We start from the raw sequence: 19,566 nt of genomic DNA, 5'->3' as shown, positions 1-19,566 counted from the left end.
TTTCACATTCACATTCACATTCAGTGAATCACCAGGGTACGGTTGGGTACGGTTGCTCGCTGGCGTAAATGCTCCGGCCGACTATACGCTAGCTGTAAAAAAAGAGAAAAGGTTGCATTCCACACAGCGCTGCCCGGACATGCGTACACATTATAATTGTTTCAAAACTGAAACACCTCAGTGTCGCCAATTCGACCGAGTTGATCGCAACGTTGGTTCAGATAACGTTTGAGTTCACCGTGAAGGGCAATCTGTCGAAGTTCAAAGCTCCTTCCTTAAAATGAAAGCATAAACAAAGCTTTTGTGGTGAGTCCTAAGACGCGTGTCCCACCCACAATACCAGTGGTAAACATTCAATAACCGTTAGTGCGCTTGGCAGGAAAACAAGCATGAGTTCGTGCCAAAAGGAGGCGGCGTGTTTGCGGTGTGTTCAAACGTGTTTGCGCGTCGATTGGCTTAGTGATCATGCGTGCACAAGAAACGCTGAAGAAGCAGCTGTGTTGGGCAAGTTGGTATGCAGCTGTGGAAGCCATTACAGCGCGAAGGTTGACGAAGGCTAAGAAAGAACACCTGACAGCGCGGTTGCCGTGTACTTTCTTAGCCTTCGTCTACCTTTGCGCTGTAAAGTGTTCCACATAAAAAAGGCTATGCTCTGGCACACAGTTCGATTGCAAAATGTGCGGCTGCCTGCTGTAAGGGTTTCTTCCAGGCCGCCTCAGCGACCAAGAGAGATGAAAACTCGGCTCGGGGAGCGAAAAACGGCATCGATGTTAACCGCAGCATGCCTCGGATGTCGACAACAACAGAGTGGAGAGCTTAACAAGACTTTGTTCATTCTCTTCCTTCTTTTTTTTTATTGCGCGAGTGTGTCTTGCTAGGTACCTTAAGGTGCGGGATCATCGCGGCACCACAGGACGGGTTAATTACACCACCTAGGCTCAGTGAAGCGACATTACGTTCCCATGCAAGGAACGTAATGTCACAATTAAACATGGTCATATGCTGCGCGCCTAAAGAATACCACATTACCCTGATCAATGACAGCACGCTCATAATTGGGGCTAGAAAACGTTTTTGCTGGTGATTGTAGGGTTTAACGCGCCGACGCAACTGAGGTGATGAGGCGCACCGTAGTGGAGGGCTCCGGATTAATTTCGACCACCTGCGGGGGATCTTTAACATGCACTGAAATCTCGTACACACGGGCATTTTTGGTTTTCGCCTGCATCAGAAAAGCGGCCGCCGCGGCCGGGAATCGAACCCGCGACCTCGTGCTCAGCAGCGCAACGTCTTAGGCACTGAGCCACCGCGGCGGGTAGAAAGCGTTTTTGCAATAGGAATTCCAAAAAAACAAATTGTCACAACCACTGGGGGGGCGTACCCATGCTGTCAGCGTCAGAACCCGACAGACCGAAGGCTGCGCTCACAGGGAAACGGAACCTTGCCTCAGTGACGGCTGGACCCCACAGCAACAATAGGCTTCAAGGAGCGCGTTCAAGAACAGCAACTCCTCACATCCCTGAAGAACTGGGGGTGGAAGCCCGAGAACGAACCGAAGGCCACTTTAAAGGGAAATAGGAAGTTTGTGAAGACTGGTTACGCCTTCTTATTGTTTGTTTGCGGACCTATAAAATGCCTCGGAAATTCACTGTTTACTAGTTTGAAACACGACTAGCGGTCTAGATTGTTCTACGTGCAAGCACGTATCAACCTCATCGACTTCAGATGAGCGATGTTCGCGTAGGAGTATGGAGAAATTTAAAGCCTTCCAACCATGCGCGAATAGTTGTCGTGAAAGTGAACAATTCACTAGACAATTCCAAAAACGTGCGAACGAGTATCGCCCTGCCGTGCAGTTATTGAAAACTAATAATTGTGGCGTCAAAAATGGTGAAAGTGGGCAGGCAGAGCATTTTAGAAGCTTAAAGAAAAGAAAGGTTCACGGAGGCACATTCGCACACGGATACTACTCTTTCGTCACGTAGTATTTGATGCCCTCTACAATGCCCCCATGACGTGTTCAATATTTGTGAAGTCGTGTATTACGCCAGCGAAAATAAGAGGAAAATTAAAAAAACTGGAGGGTCATTCCACGAAGTGAATTCGTATTTTTCGTGAGCGTATTATCTCTCGTTTCTGTCATCATTAGTCCTCTAGCTGATCTGCAATTCTTTATTACATTGTTTTTGTTATTGTTTGTATAATTATTGCTCTCAATTTTTAGCTCACTTGTGGACAACACAATAGCGTCTATTATTCCGCCATCACCATTGCACCTCTGAGCTCACTCTTGGCGCCATCTTTCCTCGCCGACCTTCATTCACCAGCGGCACGAATATCCAAGGTGTTAGGGTCTATGCGCCCTCGCGTAAAACTGACAGTCGTTTTACTGTGGTGGATGTGGTTGGTAGTGGTAGCGCTCGGGCGGGGACATCGCCACTTGATAGACACGGTAGGAGACGGCGCGCTTCGAATGCCTCCGACTGCAGCGTCACACATCGAATATCCTGGGTGCTACCTGGCAATGAGTTCTAGTGGAAGCCCCTCAGGGGCTTCCCCTAAAACTCATTGCCAGGTAAGGGGCTGAGGCTGTTAACGTCTTCAGTAGTCGTCGTCGTCGTAATCGTCGTAATAATCGTTTCATGCGGTGCTAAAACACCGGGAAACTAATTTACGCCTCGCGCTAGAACGTAACGCGTACTAATAAAACACCAGGACACTCGGTTACGCTTCGCGCTAGAGAGCTTCGTGCTTCAAAGACAAGATACTTTACAGCAGAGCTGTATACCTCTACCCCAAACGGTTTCATCTCCGTTGGTCAAAACGCCAGGCGCCAAGAATGCACTTATGCACTGCATGCTTCGCCCCTCCCCAGGTTTCACGTTAAAGGAGATGGCCCGAGATTTTGTTTTTGTTCGGGTGGTATTCTTTCCCTCGGCAATCTTTATGTAGCGGCTTCACACTCCGACAGAAGGACGTTGCCTATCAACGCTTTTTTTTTTGTCTGCCGCCGACGCATGCCGACAGCTTGAAACACCGGCATGTGAACATTTCAATGGCGCGCGCCCTTGGCTAACAGGCTTCATACATACCCGACGCGAGTATTCAGATGGTGGTGGGGTGGGGGAACATACGATAAGGTGTAGCATCCGACGTAACTAAGCCGCATTGCCCATCTGTTAGCACACTAATAACCAGAAGCGGAAACTTGCCTTTTATGCGCCAACGCTGTAAAGTCATGGAAAAATGAAATAAGAACACGAAAACATAAACCAAAACACACAAAATAATGAAATATGGCTAGTGGAAATAAAATAATGGCTCGCTAGTGGTATATTTGGAAAGACGCATTTTTCATCTTTGTTACTCTAATAAAGCAACGCGACAATTTTATTTGCACGGAAAGAAGTCGCACTGTCTGTTTGTTCTGCTCATATTTTCGCGTTCTATTATCATTTGTCCATGACCCTACATACGCATGAGCTATATAGGCTTCCTGTATATTTATACAATGAAAGCCTATACTAATCTGGACCACGTGAGACTCGTTTACGTGAGCACAAATCGTGTACACACCGGTGTTTTGAAGACAAAAACTACCGCCCAGACGCCCAAAAAGCACTGTTAACCTATACAGGACCAAGCTTCGGGATGACCCAGAAGTTTAAAAGTGTTCATAAGTGCTTGAAATATTTGTAGGGCTGTACCTCGCCTAACATTGCTAAAATTTTCATGAGGCTTGTTGTAAATTCGTTCACTTTATAAAAGGAGAAAATGCGGCGAGCAGCTTTTCTTTTTTGAGCGTTTCTTTACGAGGGAACTATACAGTTGTCTATTGATGCAGAAGGAGGGGTGAGTCTATTTCCAGGTATATGTGACTCATTTGTAAAGCCGTGGCCATAGCCTACAAAACCAGTGCTCAACCAATCTTTCTTCACCCCGAACGCACAATATTGCAGCGAACTTTACGAAAATTCGTGAAATAATACCCGCTCTACCGCTTTCTTTCCCTTTCATATCCATTGGAGAACTTTCTTCAAAATGTACTGAAGAAGGAATAATTAAAAGTTGCGCCACTTTTTTTATCTGTTGAAGACTCAGCAAAATAAAACTCCATTGCTCAATTCTCCGCACGCCAGAGGCACGCATCCATGTTTGTCGACGTCCACATTGTTCCATGGCCCACTTTGTTTTACAGTGGCTATCAATCATTTTCATTCTTGGGACTGATACTAAAGTGAATGTGATTTGTCATCGGGGGCGGAACGCGCATGAAATAATATGCCTGAATTCCGAGATACGAGGAGGTTCGAACACGGCACGTGTAGGGAAAGGGCAACAATGTTTTGACCGAGTGTGGCAGTGCCTTTTCACTTATGTTGCCTCTACTGCTATCATAAGTGGAGCACAAACGCCACACAGGCTTTCCGGACATGCCTAAGGTGTTCCCGCAAGAAGCTGTGTCAAAGCGCTGTTTCGGCATTTTCGCTGTCTCTACAGGTTGCCGCAAAAAAGGCATGCTTTTACCAATGCCTAAATAGTAGCATTGCATTGTTGTCATTAACTCGAGTAACTTGTGAGGTGATGAAACTCACACAAAACCACCCCGGTTTCTCTCTCTCTCTCTCACTTGTCTGTCTTGTTTATAGCATGACGTCCAATACTCTTAAAAAATCCTATTTCATAAATGCGCATGCGATAGCGATCTTTCTGTTTATGGTACAAGATGTCATTTAGGCTTCCTTGAGAAAAAATATTTATAGCCAAGTTTGTCAAGACGAGGTGATTTCCTTGGAGACAAGGTACACAGAAATGTGCGGCCCGAAGTAACAAATCAAGAAGTTCTTGTCAGATATGCGTTTGTTCTTTCCTTGTTCTTTGGTTCTACTCTCCTTCGCAATGCCCAAAAGGCAATAAAGGCCGAAACATGCCGAGCGGAAGTAGAAGTACGCAATCCTCCACGGGGATCCGTTACGAAAAAAAAAAAAAAAGAAAGATCATGGACCACAACATGGTTTGAAACACGACACGAGAAGAGCGAAGCAAACAATACCGAGTACGAGAAGTGCTCACTAAGTGGATTCTTCGCGCTACGGAACAACAGACGTCCTCGCAAGTCGTTCCGAGATGGGAGGTGTAATCTCGAGCGGAGCCACGTCGAGCAATCTAGAGACACGGGGCAAGTGTTGCAACTTCCTTCTAGACACGTAATGAAAAAATCCGTTGCAATGCCAATCCAGCTATAGGCGGCGGCTTGATACAGTGTTTCTGCATGATGCAACGCATTGCCTGTGTTGTATGTGCTACGCTATCAATATTTCACTTCTCAATATTATATCTTCCTGTGATCGCGCGGTCAATATAAAACACATTTATTCTAGAATGTGTACTTTTTTGTCGATTATCTACTTATATATTAATCGCAGAAGTGGTCTTACCTTTCAAGTACCGAAGACACAAAGGACAGCCGTCAGTAGCGGTGGTAGAGCAGGACACTCGATTGCACCGGGTAGATCTGCAAAACGGGTGTTTGGACTTTTTTAGTTTTGCGTTTCGAAAACAGCCCTGAGCCATTAGACACAAAGCAATGAAGTTCCATGCCTCACTACGTTCTTACGAGACTTGGATCCTGGCCCATGTCTCTGCTCAATTCGGTTCACATATTTCTACCTTCATTTTCCTCTCTCTTTCCGGTTTTCGTATCCCTTCATGTTGTTGTTGGCCTTGATTGAAATACCTGAGTGAGGAAGAGCACACATCTGTGGTTAAGTCTCGGAATAGCACCTCAAGTATAAGTATTGCATTGTACATCGGTCTATATTCATTTATATCACGTTGGTACAATGCCATTCTAGATTAAACCCGGATGCCGCGGGACGGCCACCACCGAACTTCGGCATGGTCACGTAGACATTAGAATAGACAGTTGTATGTCTACAGTGAGATACTGCAAGTGACCCTTGTAAAAAATTGGCATCGTATCTGCCCACTTCGCTGCCAACATCGTCGAAAGACGATGGTCTTTTGCCGGCCCTGCCGACTAAATGCCTGTCAACGCGTAAATGTGGGCTAGTTGGTTCGAACTGTGAAACATGGTTACGTAGCGCGGTAAAGACGGTACAAAAGTAGAGACGACACATGACTAGCGCTAGTCCTAGGGACCATGGTAGGCTGCCTAGGGACCATGGTAGGCTGCCATTCATTATCTTAGAATGTATGCCGTATGCACTCCACCCCATTCTTATCCTTCTAATTATCTCTGCCTCATGGTTGGAATCCGGGGTCACAACTTGGCCTAATTAGATATATCCGCTTACCACTTCCACTGCCTCGCCACCTATCTCAAACCGCTGTGCTGTCGCGAGGTTATTGATCATTACTTTGGTTTTCGGCATATTAATTTTCAGGCCCACGGTTCTACTCTGTTTGTCTAGTGCGGAAAGCATGCTTTGCAATTCGTCCCCCCAGTTACTTAGCAAAGCAATGTCATCAGCAATCGTGAGGTTACTACGGTATTCTGTATTAACCCCTACTCCCACCTGTTCCCAATCCAACGTTCTGAATACTTCTTGTAAAGATGCTGTGAATAACATTGGAGAGATTGTGTCTCTATGTCTGACGCCCTTCCTTATAGGTATTTTACTGCTTTCCTTATGGAGGATGATGGTAGCTGTGGACCCATTGTAGATATCCTCTCGTATTCTTACATAATGCTCATCTACCCCCTGGTCCGTAATGCCTGAATGACGGCTGAAGTTTCGACCGAGTCAAATGCTTTCTCATAATTTATGAAGGCTATATATAGGGGTTCAGTATACTCAGCGCACTTCTCTATCACCTGATTGATCGTGTGAATATGGTCCATTCTTGAATAGCCTTTACGGAACCCTGCTTGTTCTTTAGGTTGGCTGAAATCTAAGGTTGCAGAAATTCTGTTAGCGATTACCTTGGTAAGTACCTTGTAGACGACTGACAGTAAGCTGATCGGCCTGTAATTTTTCAAGTGCTTCATGTCGCCTTTCTTATGGATTAGGATGATGTTCGCGTTCTTCCAAGATTCCGGTACACTTGCGGTCATTAGGCATTGCGTATACAGGTTTGCCAGTTTTTCAAGTACAATTTCTCCGCCATCCTTCAAGAGGTCTGCTGTTATCTGATCCTCACCAGGTGCTTTGCCCCTTTCATTTCTTTCAAAGCCTTCCTTACTTCTTCGGTCGTTACTGGTGGGATGTCTATCGCCTCTGAACTACTGTCTCGTTCGGCATTATCCTGGATGTACCGGCTACTGTACAGGTCCCTATAGAACTCCTCGGCCACTGTGACTATTTTATCCCTATTTGTGATGACACTGCCTTGCTTATCTTTAAGTGCATACATCTGTTTTTTCCCCACTCCAAGACGCCTTTTAACTGCTATCAGTTTACCTCCGTTCTTTACAGCGTATTTGATCCTCTCCATATTATACTTCCTTACTTCAGCTTTCTTACGCTTATTGATTAACTTTGAAAGCTCCGCTATTTCTATTCTGTCAGCTAAGGAGGAAATTGTCATGGTTTGCCGTTCCCGAATTAGATCTTTCGTCTCCTGGGAAAGTTTACCAGTATCCTGTCTAGTCATCGTGCCCCCGACTTCTACTGCACACTCCGTGATAATGCGTGCAAGGTTGTCGCTGGCTTCCTGTACCATAAACTCTGCTTCCTCGGTAAGAGCTGAATATCGGTTCTGCAGCGCGATCTTGAATTATTCTACTTTACGTCTTACTGTTACCTTATTAATCGGCTTCTTTCGTACTAGCTTGTTACGGTCCCGTCCTCAACTCTAGCATAATTCGAGATCTTACCATATGGTGGTCACTACACCTGACCCTTCCGAGCACTTCCACATCCTTCACGACGCCAGGGTTATCGCATAAGATGAAGTCTATTTCATTTTTATGCTCCCCTTTAGGGCTCCTCCACGTCCACTTCCAGCTCCCCCGTTTGCAGAAGAAGGTATTCATTATGCGTAGGTTATTCCGTTCTTCGAACTCGAATAGTAGGTCCCTTCTGCTATTTCTACAGCCCAGACCATAGTTTCCAACTGCCTTGTCTCCAGCCTTATTCTTGCCTACTTTAGCATTGAAGTCCCCCATAACTACGGTACACTGTGTTTTTACTTTAGCCATTGCCGACTTCACATCTTCATAGAAGCGTTCCACTACCTGGTCGTCGTGGCTGGATGTGGGCGCGTAGCTCTGTACCACCTTGAGTTTGTACCTCTTATTGAGCCTAATTACAAGACCTGCTGTCCTTTCGTTAATGCTATAGTGTTCTTCTATGTTACCAGCTATGCTTTTATTGGCTAGAAATCCCACTCCCAGTTCTTTTCTGTCCACTAGACCACGGTAACATAGGACGTGTCCATTTTTCAGCGCCGTAACGGCTTCACCTGTCCTCCTAACCTCACCAAGCCCTATGACAACCCATTTAATGTCCTTTAATTCCTTGAACAACACCTCCAGACTGGCTTCACTAGATAAGGTTCTCGTGTTAAACGTTGCCAGGTTCAGATTCCAATGGCGGTCTGTCTGAGTCCAGGTATTAGCACCCTCTGCTGCGTCACAGGTCTGACCGCCGCCGTGGTCAGTTGCTTCGCAGCCACTGGAGACTGAGGGCAGTGGGTTAATTGGCGTATTCATGGGAGGTTGTGGCCGTTTCTACACCAGGGTGGCCAATCCTGCTCTTGTGAGGGAGTTAGTTACCAGAATGGTCGCCGGGGTCAGGCCGCAGGCCAAGCCCAATTCTGCAATTCCATCTATACGCGGATTTTCTTTTTTTAATCCGGTGGGAATTGTCCGGCACCGGAATTCGAACCACGGTCCTTCTGCACGCGAGGCGGATACTCTACCTCTACGTCACCGCAGCTCCTCTACGCCACCGCAGCTCCGCACGAATGCCAGGTGCCCAGACGAGACCCGTTCAACACGGTAACTACGTACGCGACGGAACAGACGGACTGCTAAAACTCTCTATCATCCCATGAGGTTGGGAGCGGCTTCTACGGACGTCTACTCGCTCCTCTACAGATGGCCAACACCACGTGGCGTGGCATATATGGCACTTGATATTCCACCGCTTTGCAGGAAAGCGCGCTGCCAAGTTGGCTCTCCTAAAAAAAAAAGACATTTCGTGTGCTCGGCATAAAACAAATTCTCGACTAGTTTCCGCCAACAGTTGTACCTGTAAACTGTAAAAATTCTTCGCCCATTTAAGCAAAACTCGGAGAGAATTTTTATTTTACCACAGCGAAAAGTATACAAACAACCTAACGCCTACGGCGCATCGTAAGCTGTTTTGTTGTCCCTGCGTTATTAAATGCACATGAGTTCAAAGGTAGCATAAAAAAGAAATATATATAAAACTGATTCGACATTGACAACAAGGGTAACTAGGACAGACATCGAAGCAGTAAATTAGCAGCTGGCCGCCACGCCATATTGGGAGCACGCCTTCAGTTTCGGGGGCATCTAGAGACACGTAGCGGGGACATATAAGCCTAGAAAAGGGAGGCAGGGCATCTCAGCTGTCATGGCTAATCTCGCTAGCTGTCCGCAGCCAGGCAGGCTGTTTTTTTTTGTTTGTTTTTTTGGTGGACCGATGTTGTTGGGCGGGCTCCGTGCCTCCTGGGCAGCGGCCGCCGCATGGCGTTCGCGCCTTCCGTTCGCCAAAAGGCAATCGACTTGCGCCGGCTCCACGCTCGTGGCTACGGGGCTTGCCTGTTGGCAGCGGGGATTTTCTCGGGGAGGCCGCGGGCTTATGGCCGTCATGTTTTCCACCGACGCTTATAAGCTGCAACTGCACGAGGACATCTTATCCGCTAATGAACCTTTCCTTTCCTGTCATTTTAAATACTGTTTATGTTTAGATTATATAGTGAGTTTGTCCAAAGCATGTCTCTGCTTGCTGAGCGTAAATTCGCTGTTCGAGCTGACCGGACCACTTATGACGCAAACCTTTTCATAGTGAGGGTTTTTGAAAGAGTAAAATATTGAGGAAGCTTGTAGATTTTGTAAGTCGTACGCACGAAAAACTGGCCAGCTCTTGTACCATTCGCTCCTGCATAACTACCTTGTTTCGTTTTTTTCATCGGAAATCTGAAACATCAAAGGAGGCTTGAAAGGGGAATAAAAACTTTCGTTCCATGAAATCGAAAGATTACAGCGAAGGAATCTCTGACGTTCAGCCTTCCAGGACATGAGTTTACAGATAAATTACTGGAAATATAGCGAGTACCTGCAAGAATTTTTATATAATAAGTGTTCATGTGAGAAGTATCATTTTTAGATTATAGCCCTACCAGTTTCCGAGGGGGGGGGGGGGGTAGGTGTTATCAGGCGTACGTAACTCAAAAGTCTCCAATTTTTGGCCCTCCGTATGCCGAATGCCTGTTTGTCGCGTACTGTAAGGGTTTCTAATTTACCATGCATAATTTCTTTGTACGGCAGTCGTTTTATGGATCATTTGCAACGTATCCAGCTTATATGATTTAGACGCCGTTGTAGTTTTACAGCGAGAAGACATATAAAATTCATCAGCTATTCCCCTCTGTGCAGGTGCATGACCAGTAAGCTTCAGTCCGGATCGTGGTACGCTGGTGAGCGCGAGGACGCGGGTTCGGGTTCGACGCGGCGCCCGCTTTTCTGATGGAGGGGAGCAGCCAAAACGCCCGTGTGTACGAGATTTCGGCGCACGTTCAAGATCCCCAGGGGGTCAAAATTACTCCGGAGCCCTCCACTACGGCGCGCCTCATCGCCTGCGCTGCGTCGGCGCGTTATACCCTACAAAACAATCAAACCTCGCGCTACAGAACTTCTGGCGCTCCAAAGACACGAAACCGTTTGTTCACGGACATAAAAAGTACGTTGAGCGCTAGCAACGTAAGGTTCGCTTAAAATAAGCAGAAGTTGCTTCAAACCTTTTGCGGCCACTTAAAAATATAGCAAGGGAAGTCCACTCATCCAGAGAACGATTTATCGAACCACAGCATTCTTTCCAGAATACAATTAACAAAATCTCCTACATCAGCACCACGTACAATTTCTCGTCAGAAAATGTTTTGTACGCTTCATTAACTTTGGAGATTAGTTTGGTGAAAGCTTGAAATGATTTCGGCGCTGGCGGCTTCCGACACTCTTTTGGGGCTCAATAGACAGAACTGAGAAGCAAATAATGCGCAAAGTGAAAACAAGAAGTTGGCATGCCTCAGATGCGAGCAAAAAAAAAAATAAAATAAAACCGTTCCACTCTATGTGAAAGCTGTCGGAAGTGCAGAGCAGTGATTCGCCATAATGGGCTGTTTAGCGCCGTTATCCGCTCACTGCCACCACCAATAACGCTCTTCGCCGTCCTGTCTCCCTCCTCTTTTGATGCATGGAACGGAGGTTTGTCCAATGCAATTCAAATTTCCAGCCTTCGCAGTGCTCGAGCGCACCTTGCCTGAAACTGCACCAGCGGAAGTTCTGTTTTTTTTGTGCTTCCTTTTTTTTTTCTTGCGCGCATGCCGGGGTTGCACTGTCACTTTTCTTCTTTTGCTATCGTAAAAACCAACCCGACGAGCGTTCCTAACTAAATGAACGCGGGCGCTGCCGGTTAATATTTTGCCTCAAATGTACCTGCAGTTTTCTTTGCACTAAACAACGCCGAGATGTATGACAAGCGCCAGCGGTTCACGAGTTTCGAACGGGTATGACTATTTAAACCGCTTGGTTTTCGAAGCCTCTGCGGGACGGTACGCCGGGCTCCACTTAGGTCCGTTTTCTGATTCCGGCCGTCGCTTGATATCGAGCGGTACCGCGAGCTACGACGGCAAGGCTAGCCCCTAAAATGCTTTGCACTTTAAAAACAGAAATGACCCAATAAGCTATTTTTCAACGCGGTGGAATTTTTTTACTACGCCACCCACCTTGCGGTGACTGGCTTACTACCCAATATAATATGAGCAGCCATCCATCAGCGACTCGCATGTAAAGGGTGCACCACAGCAGAAAGTGTCTTACGGCGGTCAAGCAAATGTTTGCATAACGTGGAGCATACTTCCACTGCTCGCCCTACTCGGTTTCTTTCCTGTAAGGAACTGGTGATATTTTTCGAGGACACGTGCGATGTAGTGGCGAGAAAGTATAACAGACTGACGAATTATTCGCATTTAATTAACGCAATCGAGGTGAATTCTTTTCGTATTGTTTAGTCTACGGAGCTTCAGAGAAAGTCCGTGTAGTTCAGGGCAAAACTCCATACGTTTTCCAACCGTGTCGCAACACACCAGTATTTTAACAGTGCAGCTGTTGTAGCTGGCCGTAATTTATTTATTTTGTTTATTTAACACATACTACAGACCATGATTAGGTCCAAGCAGGGGGGCACAAAAAGATGGACTGCAAAAACAATACAAACAATACAAACAAACAAGACACGTGCCGGAGATAATTCATTCCACTCTAGTGTCGTACGCGGAAAAATTGGAGGTGTCAGTAGCAGCGAAATATGGGGCGAAAGAGTTCGTTTTGTGGTGTCTAGTAGGTCTTGTTGATAACGGTGACAAGACCGGAGTTGGGTTAGTCGACAGTGCACCTTTGCTGAGCGAAGAAAGAATATCAAAGCGGAAGCACTTTATCCTGGTTTCAAGGCATGGTATATTGTTAGCCAGCATTATTTGTGAGGGAGAATGGGTGCGCCAGTATTTAGAGCAGCTAAACCTCACAGCGTTTCTCTGGATTCTTTCTAGATTACGCATGTTGGGATTAGTGTAGGTGTCCCGCAATATACAGGCATATTCGAGATTAGGCCTAATAGAAGTAAAGTAGCTGAGGAGCTTTCCGTTAGCAGGGGAATTTCACAGTCTGTGTCTTAGGAAGCATCGCTTACGAAATAAAGACGAGCAAATATCGTCAATGAGTAAATTCCACGAGAGAGTCCTGGTTAGTGTGACACCAAGGTATTTATCACTGGTGACTTGTTTCAACAGTGATGTTGATAGTGTGTACTGATATTCGTACCCCACTTTATTTCGTGTTACGCCAGAGAAAGTGGCGTACTCTCTGCGTTTAACACCATTCCCCAGTTCTGGCACCATTCAAGTATATTAGTAAGAGTGGTACTAAGTTCGGACTGGTCAGCACAGCTTGAAACATCTCGAAACATGACTGCGGCATTTGCACATTAGTGATAATTACATTACGAATATCCTTTACATACAGAACAATGTGCGGCGCGTCGCGTAACGCGTTAAAAATACCAAGAACACGCCGAGCGTTCGCGAGCGCGTGCCTGGCGGCGACCGCCGATCGTCCCCGGTCCGCGCAGTGGCACAAAACTGCCGTAAACCCCGAGGAGCGAGAGTACGCTGAGGAGCGAAAAAATGCCGATTACCGAGAAAAGGGCGAGCGCTCGTGAGCGCGTGCCTTGAGGCCAGCGCCCAGCGACCCGCCTTGCATAAACGGGTCGAGTCTCTAGAGGCCATTATGGGGAATCGGAAACAGAGCTACGAGAGTGCAACGCGTTACCGAGGCAACTTGCAGGTCCCGCTCCCTCGATTTGACGAGCAGGAAATGGTGGAAGTGTACAATGATGAGGATGAGCTTGCAGAACTTTTGCCCACTCCGTGTAATGGTTTCCATGATGAACACGGCGATACCGATTAATATGACGACTAGTACTAGCACAGCGCAAAGCCACGACAGAGCATGGAAATAAATAATTTCAAACTTCTGCAAATTCGGCGGTGATGTGTCCTTCACTGCTCACGTAGAAAGAAATCCTGCAACTTCGCTACGGTTCAAACCTTCTGCGACTTAGTGCGAGCATCCCCAGATTTTAAAGACGATAGTCTTTCTTGGGCTACTTAAACCCAGAAATTTTGGTCTGTCTGTATGTCTGTCCGTCTGTCTGTCTGTGACTCGATTCAGCCACCCGGCCAAGGTAAAACAATGCCTGCCGCAATAGTCTTATATAGTCACAGCTAAATGTGCCCGTCTACGTTCGGTGTAATGTTCATACTTGTCAACATTGTTGAAGAACAACAAGACATTACGCATATATAAGACAACAAATTAATACAGAAGTGATATTTGCAGCGTTCCTTTATAAAAAATCGTACATGTTTGATTTTGGCGAGATTAACTACTTCATCAACTGAAGAAAAACGTATCACTCCGCCGTCGCCTGCTGTCGCCAGCACCATACACCTTCAGGCGGCATTTGAAGAAATCAAGTGGCAACAGTTACGAAAGATTCCACTTGATAGATTGCACGTTCTGCTTGGAACGCACGTGGAGTAGGGAAACGCGGTTCTATAAACGTGGAAGTATGGCGCCTCGATTCACGCGCGTCTTCGCCGTACGGCAGCGTTGGCATCGAGACACCCGGTTTGGAGCAGTGGAACGCGGGAAATTTAAAATGATTTAAGATAACCTTTGGCGTCTTTACCTTGGGAGGAGCGCGACGCAAGAGGAACAACATGACAGGTGAGCGGGAAAGCGAAGGGAGGCATTTACTTGGCAAAAGTCGATAAAGTATCGTCTTTTGACGACATTTGCAACAAAAGGAGCAGATACGCGGCCAATTTTTTTTAGGGGCTCGGCCAGTCGGCGTCTCCTGTCGTCTCATGTAGTCATGGTACTAAAACACCGGGACACTCGTTTTCCAACGCCTCGCACTAGAACTTTTCATCTCCATGGTCAAAACCGCGTACAAAAAGAACACACCGGGACACTCGTTCTCCAACGCCTCGCGCTACTTCGTAGCATACTTCTTAGCATGTTTCGGCATCCGACACGAAGACAGCTTGTGCCCAGTCTGCCTCTGATTTAATGGCTTAAACCCGGTTCAACGCGAGAGACGGCGCCACCACCTCAACAAGCGCGCGACTGTTCCTCCCATCGGCGCTTCGCAGGAGCCCACGAAGAGCGCGCCCTGTGACAAGAGAGAGACTTACAATCTTTTAATGCACTTATGCACTGTATGCTTCGCCCCTTCCTAGGTTTCACGTTAGTTGAGATGGCCCGGGATTTTGTTACAGGGTTAGGCGCGGGGGGGGGGGGGGGGGGGGGGGTACGAGAGGAACGTTTGTTAGGGGATGTTGATTTCGTTCTTTCTTGCGTAGTTTGTACTCGCTTAAAAAGGAGCAGGCTTAAGAGAGAAAAAGCACAGTGACCGTACTTATTGAGGTGCCATATTATTACAGCGTTAATGCCAGCCAGCGACTATGCACACACTGCCTGGATTACAAATTTTCTTGCTCGAGTCGTCACAACTACATCGTTGTCGTCATCATCAACAGCGTACTTAGGTCCCCTGCAGGGCGAAGGCCTCTCCCCCTGACTTCAACCGCTCCTGTCCTTCGCTGCTCAAGTCCGTTCTTTGCCTCAGAATTTCCTTATTTCGTCCTTCCATGGAGCCATTGGCCTTCCCCTTCTCCTAGACACGTCTCTCGGTGTCCACACTGTTACCCTAGGGGTCCACCGGTTGTCATCACGTCTCACTACATGGCCAGCCCAAGTCCATCTCTTTTTCTTACTTTCAACTATGATATCTTCTACTCGTGTTCGTTCCCCGATCCAGGAAGCTCATTTCCTCTCCCTAAGCCTACTCCTATCACTCTTCGTTCCACGGCCCGTTCAGCGGACCTAAGTTTGCTTTCCAGTTGTTTGGTTAGGCGCCAACTTTCCGCTCCGTATGTCATCACCGTCAGGACGAATTGGTTGCATATCCTTCTCAGTGATAGAGGTAGCTTAGTTTTTATTATTCGGGAGTGATTGTGGAGTGACCCCCCACCAGCCCATACCTATTCTGAACCGGATTTTTTTCTCGTCATTGGGATCAGCAGTCCGAGGTAATTATATTCCTCTACTTGTTATACCGTCTCCTTGCATAAGCTGAAGAGGCCACTTTTGGCATGGTTATTGATCATTACTTTAGATGTATTCATATTTATTTTTAGCCCCACACCCATGCTTTCTGATTGTAGTTCCTCAATAATTTTTGCAGGTGTTCTGCAGACTCACTTAGCAAGACTATGCCATCTGCAAACCTCAAATGGCTCAAGTATGCTCCGTTTATCCGAGATCCTGTGTCTTCCCAGTCAAGTTTCCTGAATTCCCCCTCCGGGCATTCTGTGACCAGCTTTGGCGAGGTGGTATCTCCCTGCCGTACGTCCTTTCGAATCGAGCATCTGTCGCTTTGCTTTTGAAGGGTTGTTTTGCCCGTACATCCCTTATATATGTCGCGTAGAGGTCTTATGTAGGTCTCCTTTATTCCCTGGTCTCTTTATGCTTCCAGCACTGTTTCGGTGTACTGAATCAAAAGCTGTTTTATAGAGGTTCAATATATTCTGCGGATTTTCTATTACTTGATTGACGACAGGGATGTGATTCCTTGTTGAGTATATCCTTTTCTAAACCCAGCCTGCTCTCTGGGTTCTTGGGAATCTAGGCTGTCACTTATGCGGTTAAGCATTACTCTGGTATACAGCTTGTATACGACTGAGAGTAGGCTAATTGGTCTGTAGTTCTTAAGCCCTTGTGAATCTGAATTCTGTTGGTGTTTTTTCAGGTTATAGACACCTTTAGCCTCCTCAAGAATTCTGAAAATAGTGTAGCATGCTTTCCCAGTACAATATCTCCTCCCTCTTCTAAAAGAGCCAGGGTTATGCCGTCGTAAGCTGCAGTTTTTCCTCTTTTGTGCCCTTGAGAGCTGTAGTTCGTCGTTAGTTACTAGCGGGACATCGCGAGCTTAGCTTATACACTCAGTAGTTTACCTTGGTCTAACGTCTTTGGCGTAAATTTAGCCTGGTGTACAGTCGTCCCGATACTTTTAAGATCTCGTCCATGCTGTGTGCAATGTTACCCTGCTCGTCTCTGAGTGCGTACATTCTGTCTTTGCTGATAGCTAGCTGCTCTTTGGTTGGTTTTAATTTTCCTCCTAATTCCGGAGTTTCCTCGATCGCTGTCATGTTTTACGTAAGAATGCCGTCCGTAGTACTTCTGTTAATCAACTTTGAGAGCTCTGCTAATTCAGTTTGGTCTGCCGTACTTGACACTTGCATATTCTTACGTTTCGCAATTATTTCTTTCGTTTTCGGGGTTAGTTTTCCAGTTTGTTTCCTGCATGATGCTTCTTCCACGGCTGCAGATGACTCTTTGATTGCCGTTTTCAGGTTGTCTATTATCTCTACACTATCCTCGTTCTCCACGATTAAAAGAGTGAATTTGTTTTGAACGCTATTTTCAACTCCTGCTTCATGCTGGGTTTCTTTCATTTCACGGGTTTCTTTCTTTTTCTTTTGAAATTTAAGCTTACCTCGCCCCTAGCCATCCTATGATCGCTGTTCCGAATCTTGCTCAGCACCTCCACGTCATTGCACAATACATCTACATAAGTTGTCTAGTATGAGACCCACATACATCCCACAAAGCCTGCTGCTTTCGAACCCAGGATGTTAATAATCGCCCTCGCGACATTAGAATTCAGCGTGTGCCGACTAGGACGAAATGATAACTAGAACCTTTTAGTCCTGCGGGTAATTATGCCCTTTAATTTAATTTATGTAAGCTTGAATGAAATGCTGCCGGAAATAGTGCCGACAGCTGCTACAGCAAGGCGCTATTTTTTCGTGCACTGCCGACGAATAGCTGGGCGGCTTTTTCCGTGTCAGTAAATGAGCAGCGGCCTTATCCCCTTTTCTTGCAGATTGTTCAAGAATGGAGGCAAAATATGGGCAAAGCTGTATCGTTAGGCTGGGCATACCAATGAAATTCGAGGGCTATGTGGCCGCCTAAAGCGTTATGTGACGACACATTTCACACAAAATTAGGGGCTGAAACACTCAAAGCGCTGTCCGTGGATCTGCTTAGCCACAATGCACCCGAATGACTAATCGCGGTTCCCGCGGGCCCAAACTTGGCAAATAAAGAGCCCAGACATGTGGCTTGACTTGAAAATGTGATACGTGCTGTGACATCGCTCAATGCAAATATTTATGCTTGCATTGCACGATGGGCACATTTTTCGAGTCAAAGTTTACGCTGGGTGCCGTCATCGCCAATTTTACCGCTTTGATCGCAGTTCTCTATGCATTGCGGGGACGCAGGCTCGCGGGCATTGTTTCATAGTGTTCCGACAAACACCTAAGCACCCAAGATGCTGCTTCAGTAAAAAATACGGCAACGAGGACCTCTAACATGACGTCCAGAAGGCGTCACTCTTGCGGTACTTAGACAGTGCTACAAAGTATACAGACCCATTCGCTGACATTTCAACCGGAAGCAACCGGAGCTTTCACTATGCAGAATAATAGTGGCAGCCTGGGTGGCGACGTCTGCGGAAGCTGCTATATACCCTTCGTGTATTTACGTTTATGGCCTGCACTCGAGGGGTTAGAACACACCAGTAAATTGTATTAGTAAAAGTGAGTTTTTTGGTTGCTAGTATTATTACTCCCGCACATCTTGCGGTACACTTTTACTATTTACTTTCCCTTTCGAAAGGGTTAGAGCAGCAGGGCGCTGTTTAAAAAGCCGAGAAAAAATCCCAGCGGGAGCCATTGTAATGCCGCTGACTTTGTGCACGGCTGACTTTGTGCACGGCAGTGATTCCGATTCGTCTAGGCCGTATTGCTAACGGAGGTAAAATAACGACGACTTACAATGCCACCGGCATGGCTACAAACCGTCTTGACATTGTTTTATTACTTCGTTCACTAAAGCCAGTGTTTTGAAAATTTAACAATGAACTGACGATGCCACCCGCATAGGGGACGGGATATCGTATGCATGGTTTTGTTACTTTTTTGTGTAAAGCAAAACGTTTGAGAAGTTAACAATTATGTACGTAGCCTTTGCCGCATATTTACAAGAAAAACGTCCGGGTGTGCAAATTTTAGACGACTTAGGCAAGTCCACGCTGACTAAACTAAGCCGGAGCAGGCAGACACAGCTAACAGGACAGATGTTTCATCGGCATCTTGTTATCAACCTACAAAAGTTTTGCTGGAAAACACTTTGTTTACGAATAAAATTACGAAGTGATATCCTTCGAACTTGAAATAAATTTTTTCTTCTCCAAAAATTAAATTCATTGTTAGCGACTCTAAGTCGGCTATTTTAAATTACTCGAGAGGGCGAATTTCACCCGAGGCGTCCCAAATCCTAAAATCTCGATCCCATGACGAGCGGAACGGGAAGATATACTTGATATGGGCACCGGCCCACTCGGGCCTGGCCGGAAACGAGTGTGCGCACGATGCGGCTCGAGGCTTTACCGACCGAGCTGGCGTCGACACTTCTGACCCAGACGCTCACTCGCTCCGCTGGACGGGCAGAGACAGGCTCGTGTCTTACAGGGAGCTGACTACTCATTACCGGCTTGAACGAGCCCGCTACCCCCCCGCTCATCCATCCCTCAGTAAAAGGCAATCTGTGGTTTGGCGGCTTCTTCAGACGAACTCGTACCCGAACCCCGTCGCGTATAGTCATTGTTATCCTGGACAGTTTTCAGATAAATGTCGGAGATGCAAGGAACGGGCCGATCTTGC

At 46.6% G+C, this 19,566-nt stretch overlaps 1 protein-coding gene across 3 annotated transcripts in view; it reads right to left on the bottom strand.

Annotated features, from left to right (window-relative positions):
• LOC144173652 (neuropeptide F receptor-like) overlaps positions 1-19,566 on the bottom strand; it is a 590,379-nt gene that overhangs the window by 129,264 nt on the left and 441,549 nt on the right. For all 3 annotated transcript variants that reach the window (XM_077701988.1, XM_077701996.1, XM_077702000.1), the window contains one exon: positions 5,439-5,515. The gene's annotated coding sequence lies outside the window, so the exon portion shown is untranslated. The remainder of the gene's footprint in view (positions 1-5,438; positions 5,516-19,566) is intronic.

Source organism: Haemaphysalis longicornis, unplaced genomic scaffold (genome assembly GCF_048455015.1).
Source record: "Haemaphysalis longicornis isolate Haplotype H1 unplaced genomic scaffold, Haemaphysalis longicornis Haplotype H1 scaffold_1, whole genome shotgun sequence".
NCBI lineage: Eukaryota > Metazoa > Arthropoda > Arachnida > Ixodida > Ixodidae > Haemaphysalis > Haemaphysalis longicornis.
This window is presented reverse-complemented; position numbering and strand designations above follow the sequence as displayed.